This window comes from Trichosurus vulpecula, chromosome 4 (assembly GCF_011100635.1).
Source record: "Trichosurus vulpecula isolate mTriVul1 chromosome 4, mTriVul1.pri, whole genome shotgun sequence".
NCBI classification, from domain to species: Eukaryota; Metazoa; Chordata; class Mammalia; order Diprotodontia; family Phalangeridae; genus Trichosurus; species Trichosurus vulpecula.
Window position 1 is genome coordinate 214,855,198 of NC_050576.1, and position 13,473 is coordinate 214,868,670.

The following is a 13,473-nucleotide window of genomic DNA, read 5'->3' on the forward strand; positions in this document are numbered from 1 at the left end:
GCTGAGGGAGGATTGATGTAGCCATTCTGGAAAGCACTTTGGAATTATGCTACAAAAGTGGCTACAATGCCTGTACCCTTTGACCCAGGACCCCCACTGCTAAGCATATACTATACTCCAAGGAAGGAAAACACAGAAAAAAGGGTCTAAGATATTCAAGGCAACGCTTTTTGTGGTAACATCTGTAAGCTAGGTAGAATGGGCCCATTGGTTGAGGAGTGGCTAAACAAATTGTGGTTCATGAATGTAATGTAATTTATTTTATCATAAGAAACTATGACTATAATAGGTCCACACCTTCAACTTGTACTTAAATTCTCAGTTGGGTTCCAAGGGTAACCCTGTGGGTAGCTAGCTATTTCTACAACTCTAATTCAGAATACCCTGGCTGTGCGCTTCCCATTAACAATAGCCAGTATATTAAATTAGCTGTTATCAAAGGCATTTACTCAAATGACACTGCAAGAACATTTGGCATAAAACATTCTGGGGCACATGCTCCCACATATACACAGGTTCCAAGAAACCTTCACAACTCTGGAATGGCAGGGCCTCAAAGTTCACTGCGGGGCGTGATGGTGGTGATGAACAAGGCAGCCCAGGTCACACTCTTGTTAGGAGTGCTTCTCATAAGGTCTCCCTTTGCTTGGCAGATCTAATCTTTACTACCTCCAGCCTGGGGTGCTATTCTGCCCTTTCAGAAAGGTCAGAGAACCATAGCCTAGGATTGGCAGAAGCTTTTGTCACCTGAGGGAATTGGCTCTGAGATTCATCGTTGTCTTCTAAGCTGGAGGTAGAAAAGGTATAAGGGATTTCTTTCAAGAATTTCTGATCCACAGCTCCCTACCCTCAATGTGAGACTTCACTCTAATCTATGGTGACCGTTAAGAACTTTACCCAAATGTGCCAGCAAGGCCAAAACCAATCAATGGCTGTGTGCCTAGTAACTACCAAACCTGGGTTCAGGGTTTCCTAGTTTTCAATTGGGCAGTTAGGTGGTGCAGTGCGTACAGCACTGAGGCTGGAGCCAGGAAAATTTGTCCTCCTGAGTTCAAACCTGGCCTCACATACTTACTAGCTGTGTGACCCTGGGCAAGTCGCTGAACCCTGTCTGCCTCCATTTCCTCATCTGTAAAATGAACTGGAGAAGGAAAAGGCAATTCACTCCAGTTTCTTTGCCAGAAAAACCCCAAATGGGGTAAAGAGTCAAATACAACAAAACAACTACAAAAAAACCATAAAGTTTTTTAATGTTCTCCTGTTGGACTATGTAAATGATTGGTTGGGTTGGGAGAAAGATACTAAAGCAGTCTATGCCAAGGTCTAGTTTGCTGTCCTCCTCAAAACCTCAATTACTCTGTTTACCTAGAATAATCCCATCACCTCATCTCATTGTCTTTATTCTTGGCCCTCTTGACCTGTAAAGTTGCTGAAGTCTAGAAGTGGCCACAAAATATAGTACTATAAAGCAGCAGTCATTAAAACTATTTGGTACTAGTTTAAAAAAAATTGAAAACTAGGTGTCTTCCTATTGAGTAACAACTAAACAAATTGTGGTATTTTTGTAACGTGGGGGAAGGGTGGCACATGCCTAGATTACCTAAGATGGAGTCTTAGATTTGTTTCTGGGAGATAGAACTGGCCCATGAATGGACATTCTCCATAGTCTGCTCCTTGGCGAAGAGCAGTCTTTTTCCATTGGCTTCATAGTCACAACCATCTACGTCTTTAAAACCACCTGCATATACATAGACTGCTGTTTTTTCTGCAGATCTCCTTCATTCAGCAAGTAACACTACTTGGTAAAGGGAGTGGGCTTTGCTTCCTCTAGGACTCTGTTCCCAGCCATGTGGCCACAAGAAATGGCATTAAAGTTTTGGTCTTGTTCTGTTTCTCCATTTCTAGTTGCAGGAAGTATAGTCTTTGACCCAGGAGCTGGAGTCATGGGGATCCTGGAGTCTAGGATTATAGGCTAGCCATTGTAGCCAGTTCATCAGGGAACCCCGGAGAAGCAAAGGTCCAACGGATGCTTGCCCAGGGGGTCTTTGGACTTGAACTTGATGGAACGAATGCTGTATGAGAATTGACTTAAGCTGTGAACCCAGTTCCCTTCCCCTTTCCAAAGAATGGTGGCTAGAGAGGATTACGCCATCTGAGGTGTTAAAGAAAACATTTGTGCATTTCTTATTGGTATTCTCTTGAAGTAAATAAATATTTGTCAGTCAATAAACATTTATTAAGAGCCTACTATATGTGAGGCATTATGCCCTAAGCACTAGGGATACAAAGGAAAGCAAAATCTAATGGGGCGGGGATAGACCACATGCAAACAAATCCATATGATGTTAAGTGATCAAAGAGAACGAGGGTGCTGCTAGTCACTGGACCCCTAAAAAAGGGAGCAAAATAATTGGTGGGGATTGAGCCAATGACAGAACTGAAACTCCCCAATTCTCAGGATACCTTAATGACCTTAATGTAGGGATCAGATAAAATACAGCATAGAGAAAAGGCAATTTAAAAGACTTTTAGAACTCTGATCAATAGTGAATCTAAACAAATGATGAAACATACCACTCACCTTTTGACAGAGAGGTGATAAATTTAAGAAGCAGAGAGACATTTTTAGATACCACAATGTGGCCATTTGTTTATGGATTGAGGGATATTTATTAGGTTTGTACACAAATGTGCTCAAAAGGAAATGATAATTAAAAAGAAAAAGAAAGAAAAAACAAATGATGTTTGTGCTATGAAATGACTTTACAAAAAAAAGTTTCTTGGTGGACAGTAGTGTTGCTTTGAATTAAAATCTAGGTACTGAACCACACAGCCAAATTAGAATGGTAAAAAAAATTCACCAAGGCAGCTAGGTGGCTCAGTGGATACAGTTCTGGGCTTGGAGTCAGGAAGACCTGAGTTCAAATCCAGTCTTAGAAACTTCCTAGCAGTGTAACCTGGGCAAGTCACTTAACCTGTTTGGCTGTGGATCAGTAGGTTGTCAAAAAAAAGGGATCCGCTGGAGAACGAAGTGGGGCTCCAGTATCTTTGCCAAGAAAACCCCATGGACAGAAGTCCATGGGATCACAAAGAGTTGGGCATGACTGAAACAAGTGAACAACAAAAAAAATTCACTGCATTATCTTGCTACTAAAAAAAAGGCATTACAATGCATTGTCTTAATGGAGTACAATTGCTATCTATATCTGTTACTGGAAATGTGTAGGAAATAGTAACTGAAAAAAACAGCGTGTTAAATGCATAGGATTTAAAGTAAATGCCATTTGTGTTATTAAATCTATGTGTAGTTTTTCCTCTAGCATCTTCATCCCTTCATCCGGGGATCGTAACACAAGAATATTTGAGTCGGGGCAGCTAGGTGGCGCAGTGAGTAGAGCACCGGCCCTGAAGTCAGGACGACCTGAGTTCAAATGCGACTTCAGACACTTGACACATTTGCTAGCTATGTGACCTTGGGCAAGTCACTTAACCCCAATTGCCCTGCCTTCCCCCCTCAAAAAAAAAAGAATATTCGAGTCGATATTGTTCCTTTACCAGTTGTCTGTGTTTCAGAGCAGATATTAGAACTTATACAAAAGGCTCTGATAGGTTTCAGTTGTCTGAAGCTGGTAGTGGGGTCCCAAAAATAACTTTTTAAATCTACAAATAACATTTTAATCTACAAATTTAGAGCAGTAGAAATACAAGTAGCAGGGGACTTCCACTCCTACATATCCATTATTGTGGATTCCAGTGTGTCTTAAGAAAAGATTCATCATAAAATGTTTGCACTTCTACCACATTCAGAGGAAATGGCAGTAAAAAAAAAAAAAGAGGAAGAGAGACATTAAAACTTCTGTTAGGGCTGGGCCTGAAAGCCACAGATTGAACTGTCATAACTGTACTGGAGGAACAACTCTCTTAGTTCTGTTTGATCTCAGGCAAATGGAATAAAGACTAAAATGTGTGTGTGTGTGTGTGTGTGTGTGTGTGTGTGTGTGTGTGTGTGTGTGTATGGAGAGAGAGAGAGAAGACATTCCCTTTCCTTCCTCACACATCCAAAGAGTATCTTAGCCAGAACCATGATCTAACATGGGCCTGCACAACCTAGGGCCAAAGGATTTCGGGCCGTCTGAAAAAAATGTAGGGTTGCCACTTCACGCTCTCTTGTTTGTTACGTGACCCATGACAACCAACTATCCTTAGTCTGTCTCTACCCTATCTGCAGCTCAAAGAAGTTTGGCCTATTTTAATTTTGGCCCCTACCTACTGCCGAGTTGTCCAAGTCTGATCTAACATATGAGAAACTTTTCCATTCAGTGAGGGAACAAAGTTAAGAGAATCTTGCCATTGCCTTCATAAGGCTATTGTCTCAACCTTCCTAGCAACATATATTTACCAGGCTGACTATAGCATTAGACTGTAAGCTCCTTGAGGGCAGAAACACCCTTTTTTTGTCTTTTTCTATCCCCAGTACTTAGCACAATGCCTGGAATGTAGTAGGTCCTTAATAAATGTTGATTGATTGAGGGAAAGGCAGCAATTTCTGTAGGCAGTTCTTGGCATATTCCCATGCATGATAGTTACTGTTTCAGAAAAAGCAAAAAAAAACTCTTTTACCTGTAGTAAAATTCAGATCAAATAAAAATCATAGTTCCAAAGAGTTTCTGCTTTACACAGGAAGTTCCACTGTTTAAAGATAACATTAATACCACCAAGTTCACAATGTGGCATAATATGTTATTGAAAAAAAAATCTTTTTGTACTCATACAAAGCGTTTCCTAAAAATGTCTACCTCTTAACAAGTTCCCAATGTAAACATCAATCATCACAAATTAATAATTTTAAAATGAACAATCACATTCTGGGATTTTATATAGAAAGTGAATGTATGACAATTCGCTCTAAAACAGAAAGATACTTGTTATAGTTGGCCTGAATGGTTTAATATACGGCATATCAATCTTTAGGGCAAACTTTGGATTTTAAAGTCCTGATATTTAGCAGCAGTGCTCAAAGTCTAGGGGTCTCTGGTGAAGTCCTTTCCTTATCAGGCTTTAGTCCTTTCTCCCTTTTCTATGGCTAAAGTGGAGAGCATTGGCCTGGGAATGAAATCCTTAATACATAACATCAAACTCTTATAGCAACTGACAAACATCATACACAAAAAGGTTATTGTACACATAAAGGTTGTCTGTCTCATTATTTTTCTCATTTTTCAAGATTAGCTAGAAGATAAGACAGTAAGAAACTGGTACATATGCAGCAATTGCAAAATTGAACATTTTAAATCTATTTTTAAGACTTACTCAAGTTGGCATAGATTTAATACTCTCCCATGCTTGAGTCTAAAGTCCTTATAACTTCCCTCTTCACCTATCTGGCAGCTGAAACACAAAAAAAAGATACAAAAACTTCCAAAGATTATTCTACTCACCATTGATACAAGGAATGTGTGCACGCTTACGGACAACATGAAATCCAGTAGACCAGAAAGATGAACAGTTTTTGTCGTGAGAGCAGTCTTTAGTGAAACAAGGCCAGCTTACTGAAGTTGGAATTGGATACATATTTTTCTGGAGTGGTCGCCATGATGAAAAGCACCATAAAGCTGACATGGGTTCAGTGTCTAGTTGATACGCTTGTATGTCTCCCAAAAGGCGTAAATGACAGGCTCATGACAATGCAATTACCACTTACAGGAAAGTGCCATTCCACCCTTATCTCTGTGTATGTTCCCACTATAACAAACACTGATGAAGTCAAAGAAAAATTTTATGAAGATCTGGAGACCCTCATCATCAATGTGCTAAAAGTGGACAAACTTGTAGTTCTGGGTGACTTTGATGCCAGAACAGGCACAGACTATCAGACATGGTATGGTATCTTTTGGAGGAATGGAATCAGAAACAGCAACAGCAGTGGTCACTTCCTACTGAAGACTTCTGTCCCTCATGACCTCACCACCAACACCATCTTCTGTTTACCTAAAACCAATAAAACTTTGTGGATGCACCCTTACAGCAAACATGGACATTTAATAGACTATGTCATTATAAGGGAAAGAGACAGGATGTGAGAGTGATGGGGGCAATGCGTGGCATGGAGTACTGGACCAATCATAGACATCCTCTCCAACCTAAACATTGACATTCAACAAAAGCCGAGTCCCCAAGGCAAGATGATTACCAAAAGACTTAATGTTAACCGTAACAGTTTGTTGTTGACTTGCAGGAAAAGGTGAGCCAACTTAAACTTGGCAACAGTGCAGCGGAAGAGGAGTGGGCAGCTTTTGGAGATTTGGTTTACAGCACCTCATTTACTCATCTGGGCCAGAATACTTCAAAACATCAGATTTGATTTGATGAAAATGATGGGGAAATTCAGAAGCTGCTAAATGAAAAAAAAAAACAAGAACTCCACAGAGTTTGCCAGCAGGGTAATTCATCCATCTCTAAGAAAGCAGTATTTAACTCCATCCAAAGTAAAGTAAAGATGCAGGATTCTTGGCTCAGTAACAAGGTAGATGAAATTCGTTTTTACACTGATGGTAACAACCTAAATCACTTCTGTGATGCCCTGAAGGCTATTTATGGGCCAAAGACCTATGGTGCATCTCAACTACTCAGCACCGATGGAACCACACTGATCAGTGATAAGGACATGATCCTGGACAGATGGGCATTCTCAAGAGACTAAAACTATTGACTTTACCTCAGGGTGAAGTCAATCCCTCTCTAGCCAAATTTCCAACTAAGCAAGAGGTTTTGAATGCCATTAGGCGCCTCTCATGTTGATTCCATTCCAGCAGAGATTTACAAGGCAGGGGGTCCACTACTCATACAAAAGCTGACTGAAATCTTCTGGGTTACATGGCAAGAGGAAGTTATCTCATAGGAGATCACGGATGCCTCCATTTCCATCTCTATAAAGGAAAAGGAAGTAGGTTGTCCTGTGATAATCACAGCAGGGTTTCTCCATCATTGCTGGTAAGATCTTGCCAGAGTCCTCCTTAATAGGCTAATCCTTCACCTGAAAAATGGTCATCTACCTGAGAGCCAGTGCGGCTTCAGAAAGGGCCAAGGAACAGTTGATACAGTGTTTGCTGTTCAACAACTTTGGGAGAGGTGCCCAGAGCAAAATAGGTCTGTACACAACATTTGTCAATCTGACCAAGGCCTTTTGATACTGTCAGTTGTGTGGGTTTGTGGGTTGCCTGGAGAAGTTCATCAGTATTGTACGCCAGTTCCATGATAGCATGCTTGCATGGGTTCTGGATCTCTGGAATGACGATCTCACCCTTTCCCGTCACCAATAGAGTGAAGCAGGGCTGTGTGCTTGCTCCCATGCTTTTTTTAGCATGATGTTTTCAGTGATGCTGTCAAATGACTTAAAAGAGAGTGAAAATGGCATCAAGGTCAGCTACCACAGAGACTAAATTATTGAATTTGGAAAGGCTACAAGCCAAGACTAAAGTGAAGGAAGAATTAGTGTGTGACTTTTTTTCACAGATGATTGTGCACTCAATGCAGCCTCTGAGGCTGAGATACAACAGAATATGGATCAATTCTCTGCCACTTGTGCTAATTTTGGCCTCACAACACCAAGCAAAATAGGTTCTCTACCCGCCAACACCACCTTATCCATATATGGAACCATCAGTTACAGCAAATGGAAAAATTTTGAATGCTGGATATAAGTTTACTTACCTTGGCACTATACTTTCCAGGTATGTACACATAGGTAATGAAGTTGACACACATATTGCCTGAGCTAGTTCAGTGTTTGGGAGTCTCTGAAGGAAAGTGTGGGGGGGAAGTATTAGGCTATTTGCCAGACTGAAGGTCTACAGAGCCACTGTGCTGACCTCATTGTTGTATGCCTGTGAAACCTGGACAGTAAACCAGCACAATGCCACGAAACTGAATTGCTTCCATTTGAATTGTGTTAGGAAGATTCTGAAGATGACCTGGTAAGATAAGGTACCAGACACTGAGGTCCTTTGTCTAGCTGAACTGCCAAGCATTCAAACACTACTGCAGAGAGTGCAACTCCAATGGGCTGGCCACATTGTTTGAATGCCAAATATATTTGCCTAAAAGACAATTTTATGGAGAACTCACACAAGGCAAGCACTTACGTGGAGGTCAGAAGGGATACAAGGACACTCTCAAGGTCTCTCTGAAGAACTTTGGTATCAATTTTGAGACAAGAGACACTGGCACAAGACCACCCAGCATGGTGTGCCCACATCAAAGAAGGCACTGTGCTCCATGAGCAAAGCAGAATTGCAGTAGCTCAAAAGAAACGAGATGCACAAATTTAGAGACATCTCCACCCCAAATGGACTATTTGTTACTGACCACTGTTAGAGCCTTCCAAGCTCATATTGGTCTGATCAGCCACACTGTTGTACACTGACCCAGACATAGTAATGTCATTTTGGTCTTCTTTGAGTACAAAGGACAACTAACCAATAAGGTCTTTTGTAATCTTCAGCAAAACCAAGTTATCTTTTCCTACACAGTGAAACACAGTGAGCATAAGGACTCCCCAAACTTGTAATAGTAGGCTAGGTCTGGGTCAGTTAAATTTCAGTGGAAGACATGTCTCTAGGCTTAGAGACCAGCTTCAAATTATTAATCACCACTCTTTCCCTAGATGAAATAAAACAGTAAAAATTTCTTACTCTCCAGAGAAGGGTATGTGAGAGAGAGGTCTGGGTACATTTCTATACAAATTCCAGAAAATCTTGACTTTTAGATAATCATAGGGAGGTGTCTAGGGCAGCTAGGTGGTGCAGTGCATACAGTGCCCAACCTGGAGTCAGGAAGACCTGAATACAAATGTAGCCTTAGACACTAGCTGTGTGACCCTGGGCAAGTCACTTCACTCTGCCTCAGTTTCCTCATCTGTAAAATGAACCAGAGAAGGAAATGGCAAACCAATCCAGTATCTTTGCCAAGAAAATCCTCCAAATAGGATCATGAAGAGTCAACCATGACTGAACAACAACAAAGTGAGATGCACCTCAAAAAATACCTAGTAGATGCCCAAAGGGCTATAAAAATGTGCATACCCTTTGATCCCCGCAATACCATTCCTAGGGCTATATCCCAAAGAGATCACACAAGTGGGAAAGGGACCAGTATGTACAAAAATTATACCTGCTCTTTTTGTGGTGGCAAAGAAATGGAAATCAAGGGGATGCCCATCAATTGGTGAATGGCTGAACAAGTTGTGGTATATGAATGTAATGGAATACTATTGTGCTATAAGAAATGGGGAAGATACAGACTTTATAATAACCTGGAAAGAACTACATGATCTGATGCTGAATGAACAAAGCAGAACCAGGAGAACGTCATACACAACCACAGACATATTAATTCTGTGATAACTAACTTTGATAGAATTGGCTCTCCTCAGCAATACAAGGCTCAAAGACAGCTGCAAAGGACTCATGATGGAAAAAGCTAGCTATATCCAGAACTGTGGAGTTTGAATGCAGATTGAGGCAAACTATTTGCTCTCTTTTTTGGGGGGGGGGGTGTTTCTTCTCTCTCGTGATTCATTCCATGGGTCATAATTCTTTGCAACTTGACTATTGTGTAAATAAGTCTAATGTGAAGGTTAGATTCTATATTGGACTGCATGCCATCTTGTGGGGGAGGAGGGAGGGGAGGGAAGGGAAAAAAATTTGAAACTCAAGAACATGTAAAACTAAGCATTATAAACTAAAAATAAAAAATCTAAAAAAAAAAATTTAAATACCTAGTAGGGAGAAAATGAGACATTAATGCATTGTTGGTGGAGTTGTGAATTGATTCAGGCGTTCCGTAGAACAATTTGGAACTATGCCCAAAAGGCTATAAAACCATACCCTTTGACTTAATAATACCACTACTAGGTCTGTATCCCCAAAAAGATAAAAAAAAAAGGAAAAAGACCTATATGTACAATAATATTTATAGTAGCTCTTTTCTGGTGGCAAAGAATTGGAAATTGAGGAGATGCCTATCAATTGGGAAATAACTGAACAAATTGTGGTTTATGATGGAATACTATTATGGTATAAGAAATGATGAGCAGGATGCTCTCAGAAAAACCTGAAAAGACTTATATGAGCATATTGTACCATGTACAAAGTAACAGCAATATTATAAGATGACCAGCTGTGAATGACTTAGCTATTCTCAGCAATACAATGATCCAAGACAACTCTGAAAGACTTACTGATGAAAAATGCTATCCATCTCCAATGGCGCCCAAATACAGATTGAAGCATACATTTTTTTACTTTGTTTTTCTTGAGTGTTTTTTTGGTCTATGTTTTCTTTCACAACATGACTAATATGGAAATGTTTGGTATGACTACACATGTATAACCTATATCAAAAAATGAAATACTAAATAATTTTTAATACCCACTAGGATAGTTCAGCATATAAGAACTCCTATCATAATTTAAAAGCCCACATTAAAGATCATGCCTCTCTGGGTCATGCCAATATACTGATAATACTATGCAAATTAGTTTATAGTTTTATACCAATCAAACTATCAAAGGAATATTTTATGGAAGTTGGTAAAATAATAAAATTTCTTTTAGAGGAATAAAAAATATAGACCACTAAGGAAAATAATGGGAAAAGGTAGGGATGAAGATGGAATAGCACTTCCGGACCTCAAACTATATTATAAAGCAGCAGTATTCAAAACTATTTGGAAGTGGTTTAAAAAAAATGGAGAAATAGATCAATGGAATAAACTTGACAAAGGAGAATTAGAAATCACAGAACTTAGCAACCCAATTTTTTATAAACTTCAAAACAGATTCCTTTGGGAAAGAAAAAAATTCCCTATTTGATAACTGAAAAAAATTGGGAAGCAGCCTGGCAGAAAGTAGGCTATACCATATTTGATAATAAATTTGAAGAGGAAACATAACCTGCATATTAAAGAGTATTCCATAAAAAATTAAGAGAAACAGATCATGTACCTCTCATATTGGTGAGTCGGAGATGTATTTGCAAAAGATAAAATAGATAATTTGATTACATAAAATTGAAAAACTTTTCCTTAGAGTATGAAGGGGTCAAATGGGAAAAGACTTTTGTATTAGATTTTTTGGTTAGGAATTTGGCATTCAAGATATTTAGACAACCAACAGAAAGATATAATACCAAAAGTCATTCCCCAGTTGATAAGTAGTCAAAGGATATGAATGAAGGGTTCTCAAAAGGATTGTCAACTACTACTAATAACCATATATAAGAGTGTTCCAAATCACTAATGTAACCCTGGTCTGGTCTGGGCATTGCCCAGTTTAGTTAACATGACCCCTTGAGGGGCCTTTGGAACATGTCCAGATTGCCTACTGTGGAGGCCTCTGCATCCCTGGTCACATGAGTGGGGAGTAGTCTCTTTTGATTGGTTGCCTGCATCTTACAAACTGGTGAGACTGAGCCAGTCGATCCTCTTTTCCACCACTCTTTTTCTGCTTTAAAACTGAACTAGTGAAAAGAGGACTTTCCTTCCTCTTCTGCCTCCCTTTTACCCAGGCTCCAGAAATGAGCCCAGGAGTATTTATTTCTGTTCTATGTTGTTTGTCCTCAGTTTCAGGTGCCAAAAGTGATCCTTGGGACCCGAAGTCCAAGCCTGGCTCCAACCTTGGAGCCAAGATGGCAGTTGGGGTGGTGTAGTCAGCCAGCCTGTCAGAGAAATCCTGAGAAGCCAGGGTGCCAGTTACAAGGGGCAGGGAGTAGGGAGGGCAAGGGAGGCAGGGTTTTGATTTGGAACTGGGACAGTGCATTGAATAATCAATCTCCACCAATGAGTAGGGTATCCTGCAAATGAGGGTTACATCCATCTTTACAGGTTTCTCTGCAACCATTCTGTTCTGGGATGGGCCTGACACAGAAACTTTCCTAATAGCCTAGGTTCAATACTTCATGGTGAGTCGTCTGGAATTGTGTTTGATCATCATTTAGAACTCTGATCTAAATTGATCAGGGTTCTAAAGCCTTTTAAAGTTGTCTTTACAATCTGGCACAGGTAGGTGGTACAGTGGATAGAACGCCTGGCTGAAAGTAGGAAAACTCATCTTCTTGAGTTCAAATCTGATCTCAGATACTTACTAGCTGTGTGACCCTAAGCAAGTCACTTAAACCTGTTTGCCTCAGTTTCTTCATCTGTAAAATGAGTTGCAGAAGGAAATGGCAAACCACTCTAGTATCTTTGCCAAGAAAACCCCAAAAGGGGTCACAAAGAGTCAGACATAACTGAAAAATGACTGAACAACAGCTTAGGCTCAATATTGGAACAAAATAAGATACTTTTAGGTCATTCAACGGTTAAGAGTTTAGCAATAAAAGGAGAAGAAAATTAAGTAAGGAAAAGCATTGACAAGACCCTGAGCTCAGCCTAGTGAAGCTCCCTTGCCTGAGTTGTACATCATAGACACTAAACATCAGAAAGAATCTAGAGCTCCTTATGGCTGTTTGATACTCAGAAACAGGAAGTGATGTCAGCAGCCTGAGCCAATTAATTTTTTAAATTAAATTTTTATTTCTTTCAATCAAAAACTTTGCTACTTCATCCTTTCCCCCTATTGAGTAAGAAAGAAAAACAAAAACAAAACAAAAAAAAGCAAAATAAATTCCCCCATAGGCTATATCCAAAAAAATATATGCTTCAATCGGTACTGTGAGTCAATCACCTCCTTGTCAGGAAGTGAGTCATGTGTTTCATCACAAGTCTTCTGGAATTGTGTTTGATCATTATTTAGAACTCTGATCTAAGTTGATCAGAGTGCTAAAGTCTTTTAAAGTTATTTGTCTTTACAATAATGTTATTGCATAAATTGTTTTGGTTTTGCTCACTTTACTCTGCTTCAGTTTGTATAGGTCTTCCTCGGTTTTTCTGAAACTGTCCCCTCCTTCATTTCTTTTTTAAAAAAATTTATTCATGTTAACATTCTTTTCTTTTTAAATTTTGATTTCCAAATTCTTTCCCTCCCTCCCACACCCTCCCACACCCACTTCCTTGCACTGAGAAGGCAAGCAATATGATATTAATTATATACGTGTAATTGTGCAAAACATTTCCATATTAGCTATATTTTTAAAGTCAGAAAAATACAAAAAGTGGGAAAATTATATGTCAATTTGCACACAAGAGTTCATTAGTTTTCTCTCTGGAGGTGGATGACATTTTTTTCATCATGAGTCCTTTGGAATTATCTTGCATTATTGTATTGATCAGAGTAGCTAAGTCTTTCAGTTGTTTATCATTACAACATTGCTGTTACAGTGCCAAATGATCTCCTGATTCTTCCCACTTCACTCTACATTAGTTCATATAGGTCTTTCCATGTTTTTTTTTTCTAAAACGACCCAGTCATTATTCCCTGTAGCACAAAAATACTCCATCACAATCATATGCCACAACTTGTTCAGCCATTCCCCAAT